Here is a 20,744-nt window from a genome sequence, read left to right on the forward strand (position 1 = left end):
AAAAGAATAAAGGATTATCAAAGATTTGATTTCATGTCTCCATGAAATTTCTTGTATTTGACTGCAATGATATTGTACCCCCCCATCATTCTCAATCAGGTCTTTTACTCGGTCACTCCAGTTATTCTGGATCTTGTTACTATCTAATTTTCCTCTGGGATCGTTCCTTCCTCATGGAAACGTGCCTTGGTTAGAGCTCCTTTGAAGAAGCCTACCCTTGACCCTGAAGTCTTGCTAACAATCGGCCAATTTTGCTCCTGCCAGGGATTGCCAAAATAAGTGAAAAGTATGTCAACTCTGTTCTCTCCATATTTATGGAGGAGAATGGATGCCTTCATCCCACCCAAACAGGTTTTAGACCGCAACAAGGCATGGAGACGGCCTTATTGGCGGTGGTTGAAGAATCGAGGAAAGTCCTGGATGTCGGAGTGTCCGCGGCCATTGTATTGCCATTGTATTGCTTGACCTCAGCGCGCTCTTCGTCAATTATAAACAATTACTGATAGCGATACTTAGAGAAAATGGGGTTACAGGAATTTTATTCAAATGGCTTGAGTCTTTCCTGGTAGATATGTCATTCCAGGTCTTTGAGGACAATTTGATCTCTGAAAGGATGCCTTTGCGATGTGGGGTGCCTCAGGGCTCCTCCATGAGCCCCACTTTTTTTATGTTTATTTACGCCTTTTGGCCGAGGTCATCTTGCCCTTTGGGGTTAGGATCATCACGTACGCTAACGGCACTCAGCTGATTGTGTCCCTCAATCTTTTGGACAATACTATGATCAATTTGGCCAACTGCTTGGAAAGTGTCTCAGGGTAGATGGAGGGCTCATTCCTAAAGGTGAATGCAACTAAAACTGAGCTGATGCGATTGGGCAAGACCACTAACCTTGACACCAGCGTACTCTGGACTAAATGTGTAGGTGCTATGCCACCCCACAAAGATCAAATAAAATGTCTTGGGGTATGGCTGGACCACAACCTGAATTTTAGGGAACAGGCGCGTAGGTTGGCAGGTACCTGTTATGGTACCATGAAAATGATTAGGAAAATTCTACCCCTTCTGCCCTTTAATGCTAAGGAAACTGCGGGTGCAAGCCTTGATCCTTTTGCGGCTTGACTACGCCAATGTGCTTTACCTAGGTTTCCCTTGCTGTACCATTAAAAAACTGCAAATGGTTGAAAATTGCGCTGCACAGCTTCTCATGCAGGATCATAATCGACAATCTGCCAAGCCATATATCATCTCTCTGCACTGGCTGCGGGTGGCCGAAAGAATCCAGTTTAAGGCCTTGTGCATTGTCCATAAGTCGCTTTCGGCTATAGCCCCACCTATTCTCCGATCTATCCCCTTCCCTTACCTCCCACAAAAGATCACTGCACTCTGAGAAGAAACTTCTAGCAACCGTTCCAAGAGTAAACTGAGTCTGAAGTGGTGGCCATTTATTTTCCTTCAGCGTGGCTAAATGCTGGAATCAGCTACCAGATCATATTCGGCTTGAGGCCAGCCATCTCTCATTCTACAAACTTCTGAAGACGATGTTGTTTCCTTGAATCTCCTGGTAGACCTCGGTTGAGGGCTTTGTCTCTAGCACTGTGTATATGCATTAATTCATTCATTCAATTGTATATGTGAATTCATTCACTATTTGTGAAATAGAAGGTCTTTTTCCCATGATCGTTGCACCACCTAAAAAAGATCCCAATAATATAACAAGTGTGTTATTGTGTCTAAGGCCTCCTTTTAAATAATTTGCCTTTCTCTTTTTGCTCTTACAGAAGAATGCGTAATTCAGTGAAGACCCTGCCCATAGTTTACTTGCATTTATACCGACATGCTCTTTTTTCTTTATAAATTGTTGTTATTTACTCCGCAGTTCCTCAGCACTTAACAGCTCATCGCCAAGAAATTGGCAATCGTTTCATTCATAGATTGTCATTAACAAAACCTTCAATGACGTGATATGACAAAACATGATGTAAATGATAAGATGGGAAGACAATGACGTGTTCCGAATGTGTGACATCTATATGACTTTTGGCAAAGACCTGCGATCTGTCTAGGACGTTCCCTTATTTTCTACACAATGTCTTGTATGGAGATATAATGCTAGGATTACGTTTAGCATGCATTTTTAAGCTAGTGCTCCCATTTTCCCATGTATAAACGCATGCGTGCAATCTGAGCCCTCAAGTTGCAACTTCTATATTGACTGTGAGATAACTGCTGCCTGAGCTCTGCGACTGTACCTTTTAAGGTCTATTGCTCTCCTATTTAAAATCTAAGAACGTTAATATCTGTAATCTAAAGGATAGCTCTTCTGTTATGTGTTTTGCGTATTACATCAATACTTTTCTGTTTTTTTTTCTGGCAATTGATTATTGAAATGTAGCAAAACACAAATCAAAATTCACCCTAGCACCAATACCATACGTTTGATATCAGGAGGCTCCCTTTAATATTATGTGTTTATCCATGAGACAAACGTATTCCTTTGAGAGGGGCAGGCGTACGATTTAAACCCTCATTCTCCTTCACCCTCACTCATTGAAATCCTACACATCTCAATTGAACTCAGGTGAATGCAATCTAAGAATAATTAAAGGCTGCTCATGTATTGTGAGCAGTTGGCCTGGCATATAGTGTCCACTATTCTAGTGGGCACCTTGCACCAGTCCAAACAACCCTTATTGATGATAGGTTAAAGGCAATCTTAATAGAAAGCTATCCTAGTGGTTGCTTCGGAAAGCAGCCATCAGGCTAATCTTGGAGAAATGTAAAGCAGCTTGTTTTACCAGTCTATAATCTTGTGAATGACCAGGTGAAACAGAACCACACCAGGTATATATATAAAATATATGTATTTATTCTAAACACATCCCTCTAGTCTCTTTATGAGGCTAGAGGCAAAAGTACATTCAGTAAGCTCAATGACACACACAGTAAATTAGCACAGTATACGTTGAGCCTTAGGGGCGTACCAAACCATATATTAAGAAAGTGGTATAAGAACCACGACTTGCATAGACACAAGGCTTAGAGCCTTTAGAACCGCTGGGGCCACCAGGAATCACCCAAGGTAGTGAAACAGGGGACCCACGGGGAGGCGTGTAGTGCGTGAACACAGCCGTGAATAACCGTTAACTTCTATGGGGAAAGTTGCGGTCGGAATTTTAAAGATAAAGGACACTTGGAAGAGGACTTGAAGCAAACCCCTTTAGAACTAAGGGGTTCTAGAGCCAACACCCATGGCAGCACTGGAGTACTCGAGTTACCTCACCCAGGGAGGCCGGGTGCAGAGGTGTCTTTTGGTGTTGGGTTTTGTCGTTGTTTTCAATGGTGATATGCTGATAAGTGCTGCTTGCGGTCAAGTGGAGAGTGTCCAGTGTGATCCAAGCCTGGATCGAAGATGAGAAGAACCTGAAAGCAGAGGTGACAGAGACCAAGGGCACAATAGTCAAATTCCTACCGATGTCGGTGGTTTCAGGAGTAGAAGGGGAAGCTTTACTTTTCAGCCACAAGGACCAGGAGTCGTTGATGATGACCAGGTTCTGGAATCCTGTTGTCCCACAAAGGATGTTGAGTGCTGCTGTGTAGTTTACCGGATTGGACCCAAAAAGCCTTGGCAACAGCAACCCACGCAGAAAGCTGAGATTGGCTTTGGTGCAGGAGTCAGGGCACGTATGTAGCAACCGGGGAAACTCAAGGAAAAGTAGAGTTACCTTTGATGGGACTCACCAGTTGACGGACCAGCGATCGCGAAGGAGCATCTTCACTGCAGATGGTGCTCGGGGCTTGGGCTACAAGTAACCGTAAGCACAACTTTAGGAAAGCTCTGGAAGTCAATGCACTAGCAAATGTGAATGGTGTCCAGGGGTTCCGGTTCCACGTCACTCGTGAGGGCTGCGGTTCTCAGCTTTGCTGGGGAATCAGGTCGGCCTTCAAGAAGTCTGGAAATCCTCTTCCTTGGCAGCAAATACTTCAGAGTCCGGTGGGCGCTTCGGAGATGCAGACTGGCAAATGCTTTGTTGGTGCCTGTTTGAACAGGGAAGTCACTCATTGACCCCAAGGGAGATTCTTCAATCCTCTAGTCTTTAGTAGAGCGTCAAAGTTCCAGGATTTAGTTTCAAAGTTTTGGCCAGGTGTAATCTAAAGTCCTGTTGCCAGGGTTCCCTTACTTATACTAAGAAAAGGGGTTGGACATACTCTAGGGGCCCACCTATGGGAGGGTCTGGGAAGAGGAGTGGTTACACCCATTCCCTTTGTCCAGTTTCACGCCAGAGCAGGGTCTGGAAGCCCCTTTAACCGCTTTGAACTGGGATATGCACAGGGACACCAAATGTGCCCCCAGTGCAGACTTTCAAAGCACTCTCAGAGAGCACCCACCCAGCCTCAATGCACAAAATCCGGTATGGGAGGTGGTTACACCTCCCTGTGACAGGAAACCTATTGTCCAGGCCTCCCCTGCCAGAGTTTCATCCAGAAGCAGGAGGCCAGACTCGTTTCTGTGGCTGCAGCATCCATTTTAATGTGCCAGGGCTCTTTTTGTCACGCTTGCCAATTTCCATTTCATAGCAAAGATGGCCGCTTCTCATCGCTCATGTGCGAGGAGGTCAGGCAACATAAAAAGCCTGACTTCCCCTGAGTGCGGTGCTTCACGTTCTAGTGCACGACTCTTCTTCGCGTCACTTACGCATTGCAGCGTCATCCTCTTTCTGTCCTTGCCACCTTTCCTACGTTCCGGTGCTCCCTGTGAATCCGTGTTTATTAGCTTCCCGCAGTACCCCCCCTATCGGCTCCTAGCTTTTTCTGGAGTTGCATCCTTGGCAGTTGATTTGAATCTCCAGAGCAGCGTGACCACTTATGCCCTCTGGGCTGCAACGGAGACTCACCTTTTTTGTTTGGACTTTGTGCCGGCTGTCTTCTCCACAGTTCCGTGGACTGGCTTGACTGTTGCTGCTGGGTTCCGCCCGCCGGCCGTACTTGCTGTTCTGCCTGCCGGCCGGACTTGAATGTTGCGGTTCCGTCAGATTCAAAAGGGACATTGTGGTAGTTGAAGTCCGCATTACATTTATTTTGCTTATTCCCTTATTTAATTTGCCCGCCTTGGATATCCTTGACGTCTTGGCTCCAGACACCCGTCACAGCTGTACCAACTTGAAGAACGGGTAAAGGCGCTTTGCGCAACTTTTATATTACCTCTTCCCAGGTAAATTACCAGTGAGAGCTCATAGTGTGGTATATGTTTCAGAACACACCTGTTGAATTGAGAGATCCAGGATTCCACAAACCTATGCCTATTGAAGGTAGCTGGATAGGGTGAGACCTTTATTTAGGCTTTTGGTATCATACAGTATAACCTTGAACAGTCCACACATACTTACCTCTCTTTTCTTTACCCATTTCAGCGACTTAGAATAATTATAGTTTCCAGACCCATCTTGTGGAGTATTCTGTGAGGTGATTTATTAACCTGTGTTCTGAGGACTTGCAAGACAACCTTAGGGAAACTTATCAAAGAATAGTTGGATTTGTGTTGTCTCTCTCTCTTAGTGTGTATTGACCTTATTCTTCCTTTCAATACCTGTGTCCTACAACCCAGATTTGAGAATCACCACTTCCAAGGAATTTCCTCCCTCTTCCTTTCCTTGTTTTGTTCCCTCCTTTCCCTCCATATCACCATTGTGGTCTAGAGTTTGATAAACGCATTAGGTGTAGGAGGGAGGGGTTGGGTCTGTCTTCAGTTCCGGGACACTCCTGCAGAAACGACACCTGGATCCTTACACTTTTAAACTATTACCAGTTAGACCAGTGTGTACATGTCTCTGCCTCTAGAAGGGTGGAATTCTACCCCTGCTGCCAAGACTGGCAGGGGGTGGGATTCCAAGGAGTTTGACATCAAACACAACATGTTTCCATGCAGCCATTCCAAAGTTTGCATTTACAGTGAGGTTATAATGCACTTAAGAGTATATGGTCTGGCTTCATCACAAACCAGCCTCAGAGAATAGGCTCAGAAAGTTGCAGAGGGTCCCTGCTCATGCATGGGCACCTTCTCACACAAAACTAAGCACTCTGCCTTCAGGATTGATAAGGCCTGCCATATGAGTGACTGATAGGTTTATATGTGTCTGTGATTAAAGGTAGATATAGGTAACCTATATCTTAGTAAGGGGTGCATGCACCACCTTACCCAGGCTGCAGTAGCAGTCCTGTGGTGTCATTTTGGAAGGCTTCCCAGGGTTGGCATAATACATGCTTCAGTCCCTGGTAGGTCTCAGGGGTACCTATGCCCTTAGTACCTAGTATTCCATGTATTAGGGACTCACAAGGGTACCCCAGTAACCAAACTGGAGTGTACCTAGGGTACATTGAATCAGTTTAGAGAGGATGCAGCTAGGCCGGGGTTCTGCATAGCAGGGTCCCAGCCAGACTGAAATTGAAAAACAGTGAAAAACCAGCAAAAAGTGGGGGTAACCATTGTAAGCAGATCCTACTCTCCTACACAATCCCCTTAAAAGCAGGGACATTAAACTAACCTTGACCAGTTGAGTCTTAATGTTCTAAGTGGAAATATGTGGAGAGTCCATCTGCTTTGGCATGGTTACTCCCAGGTCTATGTTCCACTGTATAGTCCATCCCCCGTAGGTAATTGGACCACCTCAAAAGTTTGGGGTTTTCACCCTTCATCTATTTTAGCCATAAGAGGGGTTTATGGGCAGTCTGAACAGTGAAGTGAGTGCAAAACAAGTATGGCATCAGCTTCTTCAGAGCCCAAACCACAGCAAAGGCCTCCCTCTCAATAGCTGACCGACGTTCTCTCTAGGGGTAAGCCTTCTGCTAATAAAAGCTACTGGCTGGTCCTGACCTTCATCATTCAATTGTGATAGCACAGCCTCTACCCCCAACTCAGATGCATCTGCTTGGACGATGAATTTTCTGGAGTAGTCAGGCCTTTGCAGAATTGGTGCATCACACATGGCCTGCTTCAGGTCATCAAATGTCTTTTGACAGCTGACTGTTCTCTGAACTTTCTTAGACATTCTTTTAGAAGTTAAGTCATTTAGGAGTGTCACAATGGGCCCATACCCCTTTACAAATCTTCTGTAGTACCCAGTTAGGCTCAAGAAAGCTCTGACCCGAGTCCGGGTAGTTGAAGCAACCCAGTCCATGATGGTCTGGATGTTGCTCTGTAATGATTGAACCAGGCCTCTACCTACAAGGTGGCCCAGGTACACAACCTGACTCTGCCCTATCTGGCACTTAGTAGCCTTAATAGTTAGGCATGCTTTCTGCAGGGCTTCCAAAACATTTTGTAGGTGGACCAGGTGATCCTCCCAGGTGTAGCTAAAGACAGCAATATCAGCTAGATATGCTGCATTATAGTCTTCCAGGCCTGTTAGGACTTTGTTCACCAACCTTTGAAAAGGCATTTTACAAAACAAAGGGCATTACCACAAAGTGGTAGTGCCCACTAGGGGCAGAAAATGCTGTCTTTGGCTTTGAATCATCAGCTAATCTGATCTTCCAGAAGCCAGCTGTAAGATCAAATGTGCTCATAAACTTGGCTGAGGCCAAAGTATCTATAAGCTAATCTGCTCTTGGGATTGGATGGGCATCAGTCCTACTGACTGCATTGAGATCTCTGTAGTCAACACAAAGGCGCATCTCTCTCTTACCACCCTGGGTGTGAGGTGTTGGTACCAAGACCACTGTACTAGCCCAAGGTCTAGCCTGAGGGTTCACTAACTCCCAAATCCAACATTTTCTGGATTTCAGTCCTGATACAGAACCCTGACATGATTGGGTTGCATGTAAATCTTACTTTTAACAGGTAGACTCTCCCCAGTGTCTACTTCATGAGTGCACCGGGTAGTATGACTTGGAGTCAGTGAGAACAAGTTCCTTAACTGATTGAGCTCCTGTCTACAATCAGCTTGTTGCTGAGCAGTGAGGCTGCTTGCCAAGGCTACACCATCAATTGACCCATCATCAGGGTTCTGTGAGAGCAGGTCTGGGAGTGGATCACTCTCTTCCTCCTGTCCCTCATAAGTAGCCATGAGCAAGCCCATGTCTGCCCTGTTAACATAAGGTTTCAGTCTGTTGATATAAAGCACCCTATGGGGGCTCATGGGAGTGCCAAGGTCTACTAGATAGGTAACCTCTCCCTTCTGTTCAATAATTATATGGGGGAGAACCCACTTGTCTTCGAGAGCTGCTGGCGCCATAGGCTCAATACCCACACTTTCTGTCCTGATTGGTAAACAGTCAGTACAACATTTTGGTCATGCCAGGCCTTTTGAAATTCCTGGCTAGCCTCAAGGTTTTTAGCTGTCTTTTTCATGTATTCAGCCATCCTGGAGCGGAGACCAAGTACATAGTCGACTATGTCCTGTTTAGGGGGTTTGAGAGGTAACTCCCATCCTTCCTTCACCAGACACAATGGTCCTCTTACAGGATGCCCAAACAGAAGTTCAAAAGGGCTGCAGCCAACCCCCTTCTGAGGAACCTCCCTGTATGCAAATAAAAGGCAGGGCAGTAGGATGTCCCATCTATGCCTAAGCTTTTCTGGGAGACCTTTGATCATACCCTTTAAGGTTTTGTTGAATCTTTCAACTAAACCATTGCATTGTGCGTGATAGGGCGTGGTGAATTTGCAATTCACTCCACACTCCTTCCACATTGCAGTCAAGTAACTGGACATACAGTTTTCACCTCTGTCAGAAACGACCTCCTTACTGAAACCCACTCATGAGAACTCTCCCAAGAGGGCTCTTGCCACAACAGATGCTGTATTGGTCCTAAGGGTAATTGCCTCTGGGTACCTAGTGGCATGGTCCACCACCACCAGGAAGAATATGTGCCCAGATGCTGATTGAGGATCCATGGGACCAACAATGTCAATCCCTACCCTCTCAAAGGGAACCCCCACCACATGTAGTGGTATCAGGGGGGGCTTTGTTATACCACCTGCCTTGCCACTGGCTTGACAGGTGACACAGGAGCTACAAAACTCCTTTGTGTCTTCATACATGTGGGGCCAATGAAAGTGAGGGACCAGTCTGTCCCAAGTCTTGGTTCGGCCCAGATGACCTGCTAGAGGAATATCATGGGCTAGTGTCAATAGGAAGCCCCTGAATTTCAAAGGTATAACCAACATATTGGCTGTACCAGGCTTGGGGTCTCTACTCTCTGAGTACAGATGTACATCATCCCAATAAATATTATGGGTGCAACTAGCATTCCCAGCAGCCTCTGCAGCAGCCTGCTGTCTGAGGGGTTCAAGAGAAGAGCAGCTCTGGTGCTCTTGACTCCCTTGAGCCAGCAAGCTGACGAGCTTTGGAGATGCACCTGTATGCCTGTGAGAGGTACTGTGACCTGAGAGGAACTTGGCAGCATTTCCAGCAACCCCAGATGATTTTTTTTGCTCTCTAAAACGGTTGTTCTCTACTGATGAAGGCTAAACCCAGAAACATATGTCTAGAGATATACAGCAATGTCTGCACCAACTTTGATGAAAAACTCCAGCTATTTTTTAAGTAAGTTTGAACTGTGTACTGCATTTACCAGGATGCAAAGGGACGAACTGTGCTGGGACTGTGAGGCAGTCTGCTGCCAACCCCCATTCTGTTTAAAAGGCTCCCCTGAGCAAGCAAGCTGACGAGCTTTGGAGATGCACCTGTGTACCTATGAGTGGTACTGTGACCTGAGAGGAACTTGGCAGCATTTCCAGCAACCCCAGATGAATTTTTTTGCTCTCTAAAATGGTTGCTCTCTACTGATGAAGAGCTCAACCCAGAAACACCTGTCTAGAGATATACAGCAATGTCTGCACCAACTTTCGTGAAAAACTCCAGCTATTTTTGAAGTAAGTTTGAATTGTGTACTGCATTTACCAGGATGCAAAGGGGCGAACTGTGCTGGGACTGTGAAGCAGTGTGCTCCCAACCCCCATTCTGTTTAAAAGGCTCCCATGATCCAGCAAGCTGATGAGCTTTGGAGACGCACCTGTGTGCCTGTGAGTGGTACTGTGACCTGAGAGGAACTTGGCAGCATTTCCAGCAACCCCAGATGATTTTTCTTTGCTCTCTAAAACTGCTGCTCTCTACTGATGAAGGGCTAAACCCAGAGCCACGTGTCTAGAAACCTCTGAAACCACTATCATCAACATCATCTCCAAACTCAAACTGTCCTCGCATTCTAAAGACCCCCTCCCCACCCACTTAGTTCAAGAACTCAAATACACCATTGCCCCAATCTGGAACGCTATCATCCACTCCTCACTTTCTTCTGGCTGTGTTCCTGCCTCCCTTCAGCTAGGTCAAATCTCCCCTATTCTAAAAAACCCCACTGCCAACCCTAATGATCTGAACAATTTACGCCCTATCTCCAACCGTCCCTTCCTCTCTAAAGCCCTTGATAAATGTGTTCTGTCTCAGCTAGACAACCATATCTCCTCCTTCAACCTACTCGACATCTTCCAATCTGGGTTTAGAAAGGGATGCAGCACAGAAACAGCCACACTCAATATTACTGATGACATTCATCACTCTCTTGACAAGGGCGAATCCTCACTGCTAATCCTCCTTGATCTCTTGGCTGCCTTTGATACGGTACACCATCCCACCCTGTTGAACACCCTAAAAGTTCACTTTGGTTTGAAAGGCATTGTACTCCAATGGTTCACCTCCTTCCTCCAGAACAGATCACAACAAAATAATCTCAGTTACTGCCTGTCTAAACCTCAACCTGTCGCTCTCTGAGTCCCCCAGGGTCTATCCTCTCTCCGACCCTTTTAAACCTCTTTATGGAACCCTTCACTCTAATTGTCAAACAAACCAAAGTCAGTTACCACCTATATGCCGATGATACCCAACTATACTACAAGATTAAAACCCACAATGACATCCTTCACCTCAATTACACTCTGTTGAAAGTCCAAGCCTGGTTCCACCTTAATCATCTCAAACTCAATCCTAAAGAAACCGAAATCATCCTTTTCACCCCCAATTCAACTCCCTACCCATTCAACTCTGGATTAAAGACATCACAACCCTTAATTGCTCCCTCTCCACCTCCAATACGGTCAAATCCCTGGGTATCAGCATTGATCGGAACCTTACTCTCATCCCCCACATCAAAAATACAGCAAGAAGTGCTCTCTACACCCTACACCACCTCAAAAAAGTTAAACCTTCATTCCAGCTGATGATTTCAAAATCGTCGTACAATCTCTTGTCCTATTCAGGATTGACTATCGTAACGCCACTCTGGCCGGCACCCCCAAAGTCCACCTGGCACCAATTAAATCTGTCCTCAACATAGCCGCCAGACTTATTTCTGACTGTTGAAAATTCAACCACATTTCCCCTGTCCTCAAAAATCTGAACTGGCTCCCAATCGAAGCTCGATCTACCTAAAAGATTGCTTGCATTACCCACAAAGCTCTTCACTAAGACACCCCTCTTACCTGTCAAGCAAACTACTAAAAGCAGGGAGCACTAGATCCCTGAGAAGTACGAACTCCCTTGTCCTTATCCCTCCCAAACTTAAATGCACTAAGACCCAATCTCGTGCATTCTCTGGTATTGCCCCCACTATCTGGAATGCACTACCCAAAGACCTTCGCTGCAACCCCTCCTACCCTCTCTTCAAAAGGAGACTCAAAGCTCTTCTCCTCAATAAATACTGGGGTTCGTAATTTTTATTGATCTTGAACTTGCTCATCACCCTTCTATCACTCTGTCTCTGTTACCCAACCTTCCCCCCTTCCATCTCACCCACCCCCCTCCTCAACCACTTCCTTAGCACTATTTACAACTCCCCCTGCACCTCCTCTATTCTGCTCTACTGACCCCTTTCACTAACCTACCGCTTTGTACATTTTATTTTATTTTAATTTCGACTTTTCATTTCCAATTGTATATTTTACTTAATATGTACTATTCTGTTCTTGTGTCACCACTATGTAAAGCGCACTGATACTCTCGGGTCTAGCAGCGCTATATAAAACTTTTTAAATAACTAAATAAATAAATGTCTGCACCAACTTTGGTCAAAAACTCCAGCTATTTTTGAAGTAAGTTTGAACTGTGTACTGCATTTACCAGGATGCAAAGGGGCAAACTGTGCTGGGACTGTGAGGCAGTGTGCTCCCAATCCCCATTATGTGTAAAAGGTTCCCTTGAGCCAGCAAGCTGACGAGCTTTGGAGATGCACCTGTGTGCCTGTGAGTGGTACTGTGACCTGAGAGGAACTTAGCAGCATTTCCAGTAACCCCAGATGATTTTTCTTTGCTCTCTAAAACTGCTGCTCTCTACTGCTGAAGGGCTCAACCCAGAAACAAGTGTCTAGAGCTATACAGCAATGTCTGCACCAACTATGGTGAAAAACTCCAGCTATTTTTGAAGTAAGTTTGAACTGTGTACTGCATTTACCAGGATGCAAAGGGGCGAACTATGCTGGGACTGTGAGGCACGCAGTGTGCTCTTAACTCCCATTCTGTTTAAAAGGCTCCCTTGAGCCAGCAAGCTTACGAGCTTTGGAGATGTACCTGTGTGCCTTTGAGTGGCACTGTGACCTGAGAGGAACTTGGCAGCATTTCCAGCAACCCCAGATGACTTTTCTTTGCTCTCTAAAACTGCTGATCTCTACTGAGAAGGGATCAACCCAGAAACACGTGTCTAGAGATATACAGCGCTGTCTGCACCAACGTTGGTGAAAAACTCCAGCTATTTCTGAAGTAAGTTTGAACTGTGTATTGCATTTACCAGGATGCAAAGGGGCAAACTGTGCTGGGACTGTGAGGCAGTGTGCTCCCAACTCCTATTCTGTTTAAAAGGCTCCCTTGAGCCAGCAAGCTGACGAGCTTTTGAGATGCACCTGTGTGTCTGTGAGTGGTACTGTGACCTGAGAGGAACTTGGCAGCATCTCCAGCAACCCAGATGATTTTTCTTTGCTCTCTAACACTGCTGCTTTCTACTGATGAAGGGCTCAACCCAGAAACACATGTCTAGAGATATACAGAAATGTGTGCATCAACTTTGGTGAACAACTCAGGCTATTTTTTAAGTAAGTTTGAACTGTGTACTGCATTTACCAGGATGCAAAGGGGTGAACTGTACTGGGACGGTGAGGCAGTGTGCTCCCAACCCCCATTCTGCTCCTGACTCAGATCTGCCCTGGAAGGGACCCCTGTTCCCAAAAACTCAACCTGATCAGGCTCAAGCTCCTCTGGGACAGTTCCTTTACAGGACTCCAATCATCTCCCTCAAGAGAGTGATCTTTATTCTGAGTCAGGGGGGAAGGTACTGCCTTAACCTACTGCTCCATTTCTTGGAAGGCACCTGGTCCAATATTCCAGAATCCAGGGCCTGTTCAGTGTTAGACATTTTGACCTGTTACCTAGTCACAGCAGACACATGTGCAGAGATACCTAACATTTCTGCATGGGTCCTGAGCTCCACTTCAGCCCGGGCTGAAGTTTCTAAATCATTGCCAAGCAAGCATTCTACAGGGATCTCTGCACTTACCACAACTTTCTTGAGGCGAGTTACCCCTCCCCATGAAAAATTAACAACTGCCAGGGTGTTCCTGAGATTGGTAGCATTGGTCACTTGTAAAGTTCACCATGTATGATCTGCCCAAGGTCCACAAGGTCTTGTGTCACCATTGTGACACGTGCCCCTGTATCCCTGTAGGCCATAGCCTCTTTTCCATTAATCAAAGGCTGCTGTCTGTATTTACCCAAGTTACTGGGACTCACAAAGGAGGACATATCCCTGCCTCCAGCACAGATCAGTACAGCCTGAGTTGAAACTCTGACTAGGCCAGAGTCCATCTCAGAACCCAGGGTTAACCCTACTACACCCTTATTCTGAGTACCACCACTTGGAGTTGAACTAGGGGAACAGGTGCCTTACGGGCAAAGGTGGCTGGAGTTGATTCCTTGGGCCTAGTGCAATCACTAGTCCAGTGGGTATTCTGTTTACAGATTTTACACCATGGTTTCTTTTGTCCTTTCTTTTTGGATGATAGGGAATCCCCACCATTAGAACATTTTTGTGGGCCTTGTGAAGACTTCTAGTCTTTACCCTTCTCCCCACCCTCATTAGGATCTTGCTTCTTCTGGTCGCCACCTTGGTTCTGTACCTTCTGCTTCACCCTGGTTCTGACCCATTTGTCTGCCTTCTTTCCCAATTCTTGGGGAGAGGTCATATCAGAGTCTACCAGGTGCTGATGCAACAGCTGATTCTGACAGTTATTATGGCTCTGCTCCCTCATAATCAAGTTGTACAATCCTGTATAATCACACACCTTACTGCCAAGTAATCAGCCCTCCAGAGCCTTAGCAGCACAATCAACAAAGTCAACCCAGTCATGAGTCTGAGCCTTTTGGGTATCTCTGAACAATATTCTATATTGCTCAGTGGTTAGGCTAAACTCTTCAATCAGAGCACTCTTCAGGACTGTATAATCATCAGCATCCTCTTCTCTTACAGTGAGAAGCTTATTTTGACATTTATCTGCAAAGGAGAGCCACAGGATACCTGCCAACTGCCCCTGCGGGGCCTTCTGAACTGTGCAGGCACTTTCCAGTGCAGTTATCCATTTGTGGATGTCATTCCTACTCTGGTAGGAAGGACAATCTTGTTTAAATTCCTATCGTCATGAGATCTTTCTCTGCCACTAGGAAAGTTGCTGCCACCATGGGACTCTAGTCCCATCTTTTGCCTAGCTTTTTCAAGCTCTAGGGACTCCCTTTCTAATGCCACTTGCTGTCTCCTTATTTTATGCTGAGCTTCTTGAAGTCTCATCTGATTCTCTATCTTCTCCTGGGAGGTGTCCCTTCTACGAGAAGAGACAGAAGTCCTTATAGATACACCAGAATGGTCAGACTCCACAGCAGCAGATCTGTGCCTTCTAGGTATACTGCCAACTCTTCCTGGGTGGACAAAGATAGGACCCAATGGGCCTCCATCTCCAGCAGGAGCTGCACTATTCAGGTCGAAGTCATTGTCGTCTTCCTGGTCAGCATCTGATTCCTGTGGGATTGGTCCGCTGGGCTCTTCCTCTTTTGCTGCTTCCACCCCACTGTCTACCCTTTCTGGCTCTGAAGCCTTTATAGGATCATCTAGCAGTAATACCTCCTTGAGGTGTTGGGTGTTGGCACTTTTGCCTGTCTTCAATTTCCTCATAGTACACAGAGCCCTTAATTCTGGAAAGTGTCATACTTGAATGCCTGTTACATACTGACATCTGGCAGGTACCCACTGGTTCCTGGACTTGAAGACATTACTAGTGAGGTGTGGTGTATGCACCTACCTACTCTAGTTGTTACCCACTAAACTCTCTTGAGTTATAGAAAGGGTGTGCTAAGCCCTTAACAAACAACTCTAAATTCAGTAGAACTTACTGTATTTAATCTTGTATTGTATGTACCTTTGGTACCTTTAGTGGTTTTCAAATAGTCAATCACTTGAGATTATCTGGTAAAACAATGGCAAGCTGGAATCCCAAACACTGCACACCAATATGAGAAGCTGGCCTGGCATATGGTATCCACTATTCTAGTGGGTACCTTGTACCAGTCCAAACGACCCTTATTGATAGTAGGTGAAAGATAACCTTAATAGAAGCGATCCTAGTGGTAGCTGTGTAGAGCAGCCTTCAGGCTAAGTCTTGGAGGAATGTAAAGCAGCTTGATTTACCAGTCTATAATCTCGTGAATAACCAAATGAAAGGAGAACCACGCCAGGTATATATATATAAAATATATGTATATATTCTAAACACATCCCTCTAGTCTCTTTATGAGGCTAGGGGCAAAAGTACATTCAGTAAACTTAATAACACACAGTAAATTAGCACAATATATTTTGAGCCCTAGTGCCGTACCAAACCATATATTAAGAAAGTGGTATAAGAACCACGACTTGAATAGACACGAGGCCTAGAGCCAGGAGAACCATTGAGGCCACCAGGAACCACCCAAGGTAGTGATACAGGGGACCCACGGGGACGCATGCAGTGTGTGAACACAGCTACAAATCACCATTAACTTCTACGGGGAAAGTCACAGTTGGAATTTTAAAGATAAAGGACACTTAGAAGAGGACTTGGAGCAAGCCCCTTTAGAACTTAAGGGTTCTAGAGCCAACACCCATGGGTGCACTGGAGAACTCAAGTTACCTCACCCAGGGAAGCCGGGTGCATAGGTGTCTTTTGGTGTGGGTTTTGTCATTGTTTTCAATGGCGTTCTGATGCATAGTGCTGCTGGGGTCCAAGTGAAGAGTGTCCAATGTGATCCAAGCCTGGATTAAAGATGAGAAGAACTTGAAAGCAGAAGGGACAGAGTCTGGGTCACTTGCCAGTGACCAGAGGCACAATAGTCAAATGCCCACCAATGTTGTGTGATTTCAGGTGAAGAGGGCGAAGCTTGACTCTTCAGCACCGAGGACCAGGAGGCGTCAACGACAAACAGGTTCTGGAATTGAGCTGTCCCACAAAGGATGTTGAGTGCTGCGGTGTTGTTTTCTGGATTGGGCCCAACAAGCCTTGGCAACAGCACCCCAAGTAGAAAGCAGAGATTAGCTTTGGTGTAGACCAGCAAGGTCTGAGGGACTCACCACTTTGTAGTGAGTCAGGGCACATCTCAAGCAACCAGGGAAGCCCAAGGAAAAGTAGAGTTACTTTCAAGGGGGTCCACCAGTCAACGAACCAGGGATTGCAAAGGAGCCTCAAGCGGAAATGCAAGAAGCAGGCTCACAGAACACTCGTGGAGTGTAGGCCCACAGTCTTCAATGCAGATGATGCTCGGGGCTTGGGCTACAAATAACTCAAAGTACAACTCCAGGAAATCTCAGGAAGTCAATGCACTAGCAAATGTGCACAGTGTCCAGGGGTTCCAGTTCCACATCACTCGTGAGAGCTGCGGGTTATGTTATGTTATGTTAACAGTATTTGTTGTGCGCTCAGCTGCTCCAGCGAAGGAGCATCCTGGCGCAATGACAAGGTAGAACATAGCATAACAAAGGCCAAGACAGAAAAGGAGAACTAAACAGGATGACTAAAACAGAAATGTTTTAATAGCTTTCCGAAAAAGCATAGGATCCTCAAGCAGGCGAATTTCAACCGGGAGGGAGTTCCAGATGGTTGCAGCTTTGACACAGAAAGAGCGTCCACCGGCACGACAGAGCCTGAATCTAGGGACCACGGCAAGAGACTGGCCCAGAGAACGTAGAGCGCGTGTAGGGACATAAAAAGACAGGAGGTTGGACAGAATCTGAGGACCTATTCCCTTCTAAATTTTAAAGGTCAAACAAAGGACCTTAAAATGGATTCGCTTCCTCACCGGAAGCCAATGCAGGGAGCGAAGGACATTGGAAACAGGACAGAATCTGGGCAGGCCGACTATCGCTCTGGCCGCAGCATTTTGTACCCGTTGTAAGCGGGTAATTTCTGCCAGATTGGCCCCCACCAGGAGGGAGCTGGCGTAATCCAGGCGAGAGATGATTGTAGCCTGAATCACCAGCTGCCTGGTTGGGGCATCGAAGAATTTAAGGACCGGTCTTAAGCCCCGAAGAAGGCCAAAACAGCAAGCTGCTGTTTTCTTAGTATGTCCGACGAAAGTGAGACCAGCATCCAACCAGACTCCCAGGTTTTTTAGTTCCGACACCGGAGTCGGAGTCGGTCCCAGTTCTGACGGCCACCATCGGTCACCCCAAAGTTCCACTCTCTTACCGACAATCATAATCTTTGTTTTGGTGGCATTAAGCTGGAGACAGTTCGCCGTCAACCAGCTGGCCACCGCCTTCAGCCCATTCTGAAACCTAGGGGCATCTTGTTCCGCATCCCAGCTGAGAGTAACTGCCAGCTGAGTGTCATCGGCATATGAGACCAATGTCAGGCACCACTGCCTAGCGACCTCAGCCAGCGGTCTCACGTATAGGTTGAATAACGTGGGGCTCAGCGAGGATCCCTGCGGAACCCCCATGGCCAGCAGCTGGAATTTGGACTGGAAGGGAGGGATGGCCACACAGAAAGAACGATTGCCGAGGAAGGAGCGGAACCACTGCAGAGCCTTTCCCCCAACGCCGATGTCTTCTAGCCGGTGCACTAAAATGCTGTGGGAGACAGTGTCAAAGGCGGCGCTGAGGTCTAATAATACCAGCGCCGCCGTCTGACCAGCGTCCAACACCGCTCGAAGATGCTCTACCATAGCAAGAAGGGCAGTTTCCGTGCTGTGCCCAGCACGGAAGCCATTCTGCGTGGGGTCTAAGGCGTTAGTCCGGACAAGATGTTCTGACAGGGCCAGGTTGACATGAGCCTCCGCAATCTTCGCCGGCCAGGGTAACAGTGAAATGGGGAGATAACTTTCAGGTTTCGAGGGGTCCAGCGTAGGTTTCTTGATGATTGGAGAAACCACCGCTTGCTTCCATTTAGTTGGAACCACACCTGAGTCCAGTGAGAGATTGACTAGGGAACATACTGCCGAGCGCCCCAAAAAGGCCTGCTCTCTAATAAGAGCGGGTCTAACTAGATCTGATGGAGAGCCAGATTTAACCTGCGACGCAAGTTTGTTAAACCCCTCCAGGAGTAGTGGAGGAAAAGAGTGCAGGGTTGGGTGGCTTTGAACTCTATCTAAGACTCCCAGATCAGTCTCCGTACTGGGGAAGGCCCGGTAAATAGCCTGGACCTTTCCCAAGAAGAAAGAGGCCAAGGACTCACAGTGGTGATAGACCCCACAGCCACAGAGGGAGCCCTTTTCGCCAAGAGATCTTTCACGGCCTTGAATATGGTCTTGGACGGGTTTGAGCTGTTACGGAATTCAGCGGCATAGAAGGCCGCACGGGCTCTGCAAATGGCACGATGATAGGTCTTAACGGAAGCAACATATGCGGCTTTCAAATCCGCCCCATAAGACTTCCGCCATGCTCTTTCCGCTCGTCTACAAGTACCCTTCAAGGCCCGTAGTGCACTGTCATACCAGGGACTCGACTCTCTGGTACTGACTTTACTCGAGACAATGGGAATCAGAGAGTCCAAGGCCTTGGAAATCCAAGTGCAGAACTGATCATAGCCCGTTTCCACATCATTCAATGGGCCCAGCGGCTCTTCCACTAGGAGACGATGCAGATCATCCAGCCTAAGTTTGTTCCAATGCCGCCTAGAGACCCTTCTAACCGAAGGGGTGGGGGGGTCTCAGGCAGAGGGCATTGAATGATCACCAGAGAATGATCTGTCCACCCTAAAGGGGAGATGGACAAAATCTTAGTCTCAGCCATGTTGGTGAAGAAGGGGTCCAAAATATGTCCCCCTACATGGGTGGGCTAAGATACCTGCTGGGAGAGCTGAAGAGCCTCTAAGTCAGCAAGAATACTGCATACCGTCGGGTTGGTCAGAATATCAAAATGCAGGTTCAGATCACCCAAGATGGAAAAGTTAGCACATCCCATGACTAATGTACTGACAGCGTCGGGAAATTTATTTCTGAACACTACATCGCTACCCGGAGGACGGTAGACAACCATCCCAGAGAGCGTAAACTGGGGGCTGACTGAGATCTTGAAGGAGGCGCTTTCACAGCCGGCGATGTTAAGGCTGCTCCACTTACAGGTAAAACAAGACCTAACTATGAGGGCTATGCCACCACCTCTCGTCGATCGATTCAGAGTATACATGGAGTAATCAGGGGGGCAGGCTAAATAGATGATGGCCGCGTCCGCGTCCTGAAGCCAGGTTTCTGTGATGGCGAAGACGTCAGGGGCCTCATCCTCAATTAGGTCATAGATGGCTTGATGATGTTTAGCCACCGATCTGGCGTTCAGACTCAGCACCCGCAAAGTGGGCACAGAGCCATTAGCCCGAGGGGCAGATGAAGTGCCCTTCCGGTGGATAGACCCTGGGGGGTCAAGCATCCACCTATTACAGGGGCAATGGTAAGGGCCACAGAGAGGATGGACGGGTGAAGACACACATCGATCAATGGTCTGGCCGATAGACCATAGACTCTCTCTGGAATATGTGAGCATCGTGCCTCACATAAAGATGTCTTGCCAGACGCGGTCCACCTACCCGCAGCGCCCCGCACGGCCATAGTGCGGACGGGCGCAGACGGGCAGGAGTCTGGCTCGACTCAGGCTAAGCGAAAGGCGACCCCGCTGCGCGATCCTGCTGCGCTGGGGGAGGAGCATTAAGTAGTAGAGCCTAGCTGGCTCCTGCGCAGTAGAGCGCACGTGAGTGCTGGCGCCTGACCCCACACCACTCCAAGATGGCGCTGGAAATGGGCTCCCACCCCAGGAACCGGACCCGCTGAAGTAGCGGTGCTGGTCACGCTTTAAATGCAGGTAAGAGGGCTTTAAAAACAAGGGATACCAACAGAAGATGAAAGCAAATAATTACAGGGAAGTAATATTAAAATCGAGTAACAGCGCTGAAGCGCAACGCGCCACTGCAGCCAAAACGCTACCTTGTCAGGGTCTCAGCTTTGCTAGGGACTCGGGTCGGCCTTTGAAAAATCTGGAAATCCTCTTCTTGGGCTGCAATTACTTTGGAGTCCGGTGGGAGCTTTGGAGATGCAGACTGGCAAATTCTTTCTTGGTGCCTGTTTGAACATGGGAGTCACTCCTTGACTCCAAGTGAAATTCTTCCATCCTCTAGTCTTTAATAGAGCATTGAAGTTTCAGGATTCAGTTTCAGAGTTTCATCCAGGTATAATCTAAAGTCCTGTTGCCAGGGTTCCC

This window comes from Lissotriton vulgaris, chromosome 4_1 (genome assembly GCF_964263255.1).
Source record: "Lissotriton vulgaris chromosome 4_1, aLisVul1.2, whole genome shotgun sequence".
NCBI lineage: Eukaryota > Metazoa > Chordata > Amphibia > Caudata > Salamandridae > Lissotriton > Lissotriton vulgaris.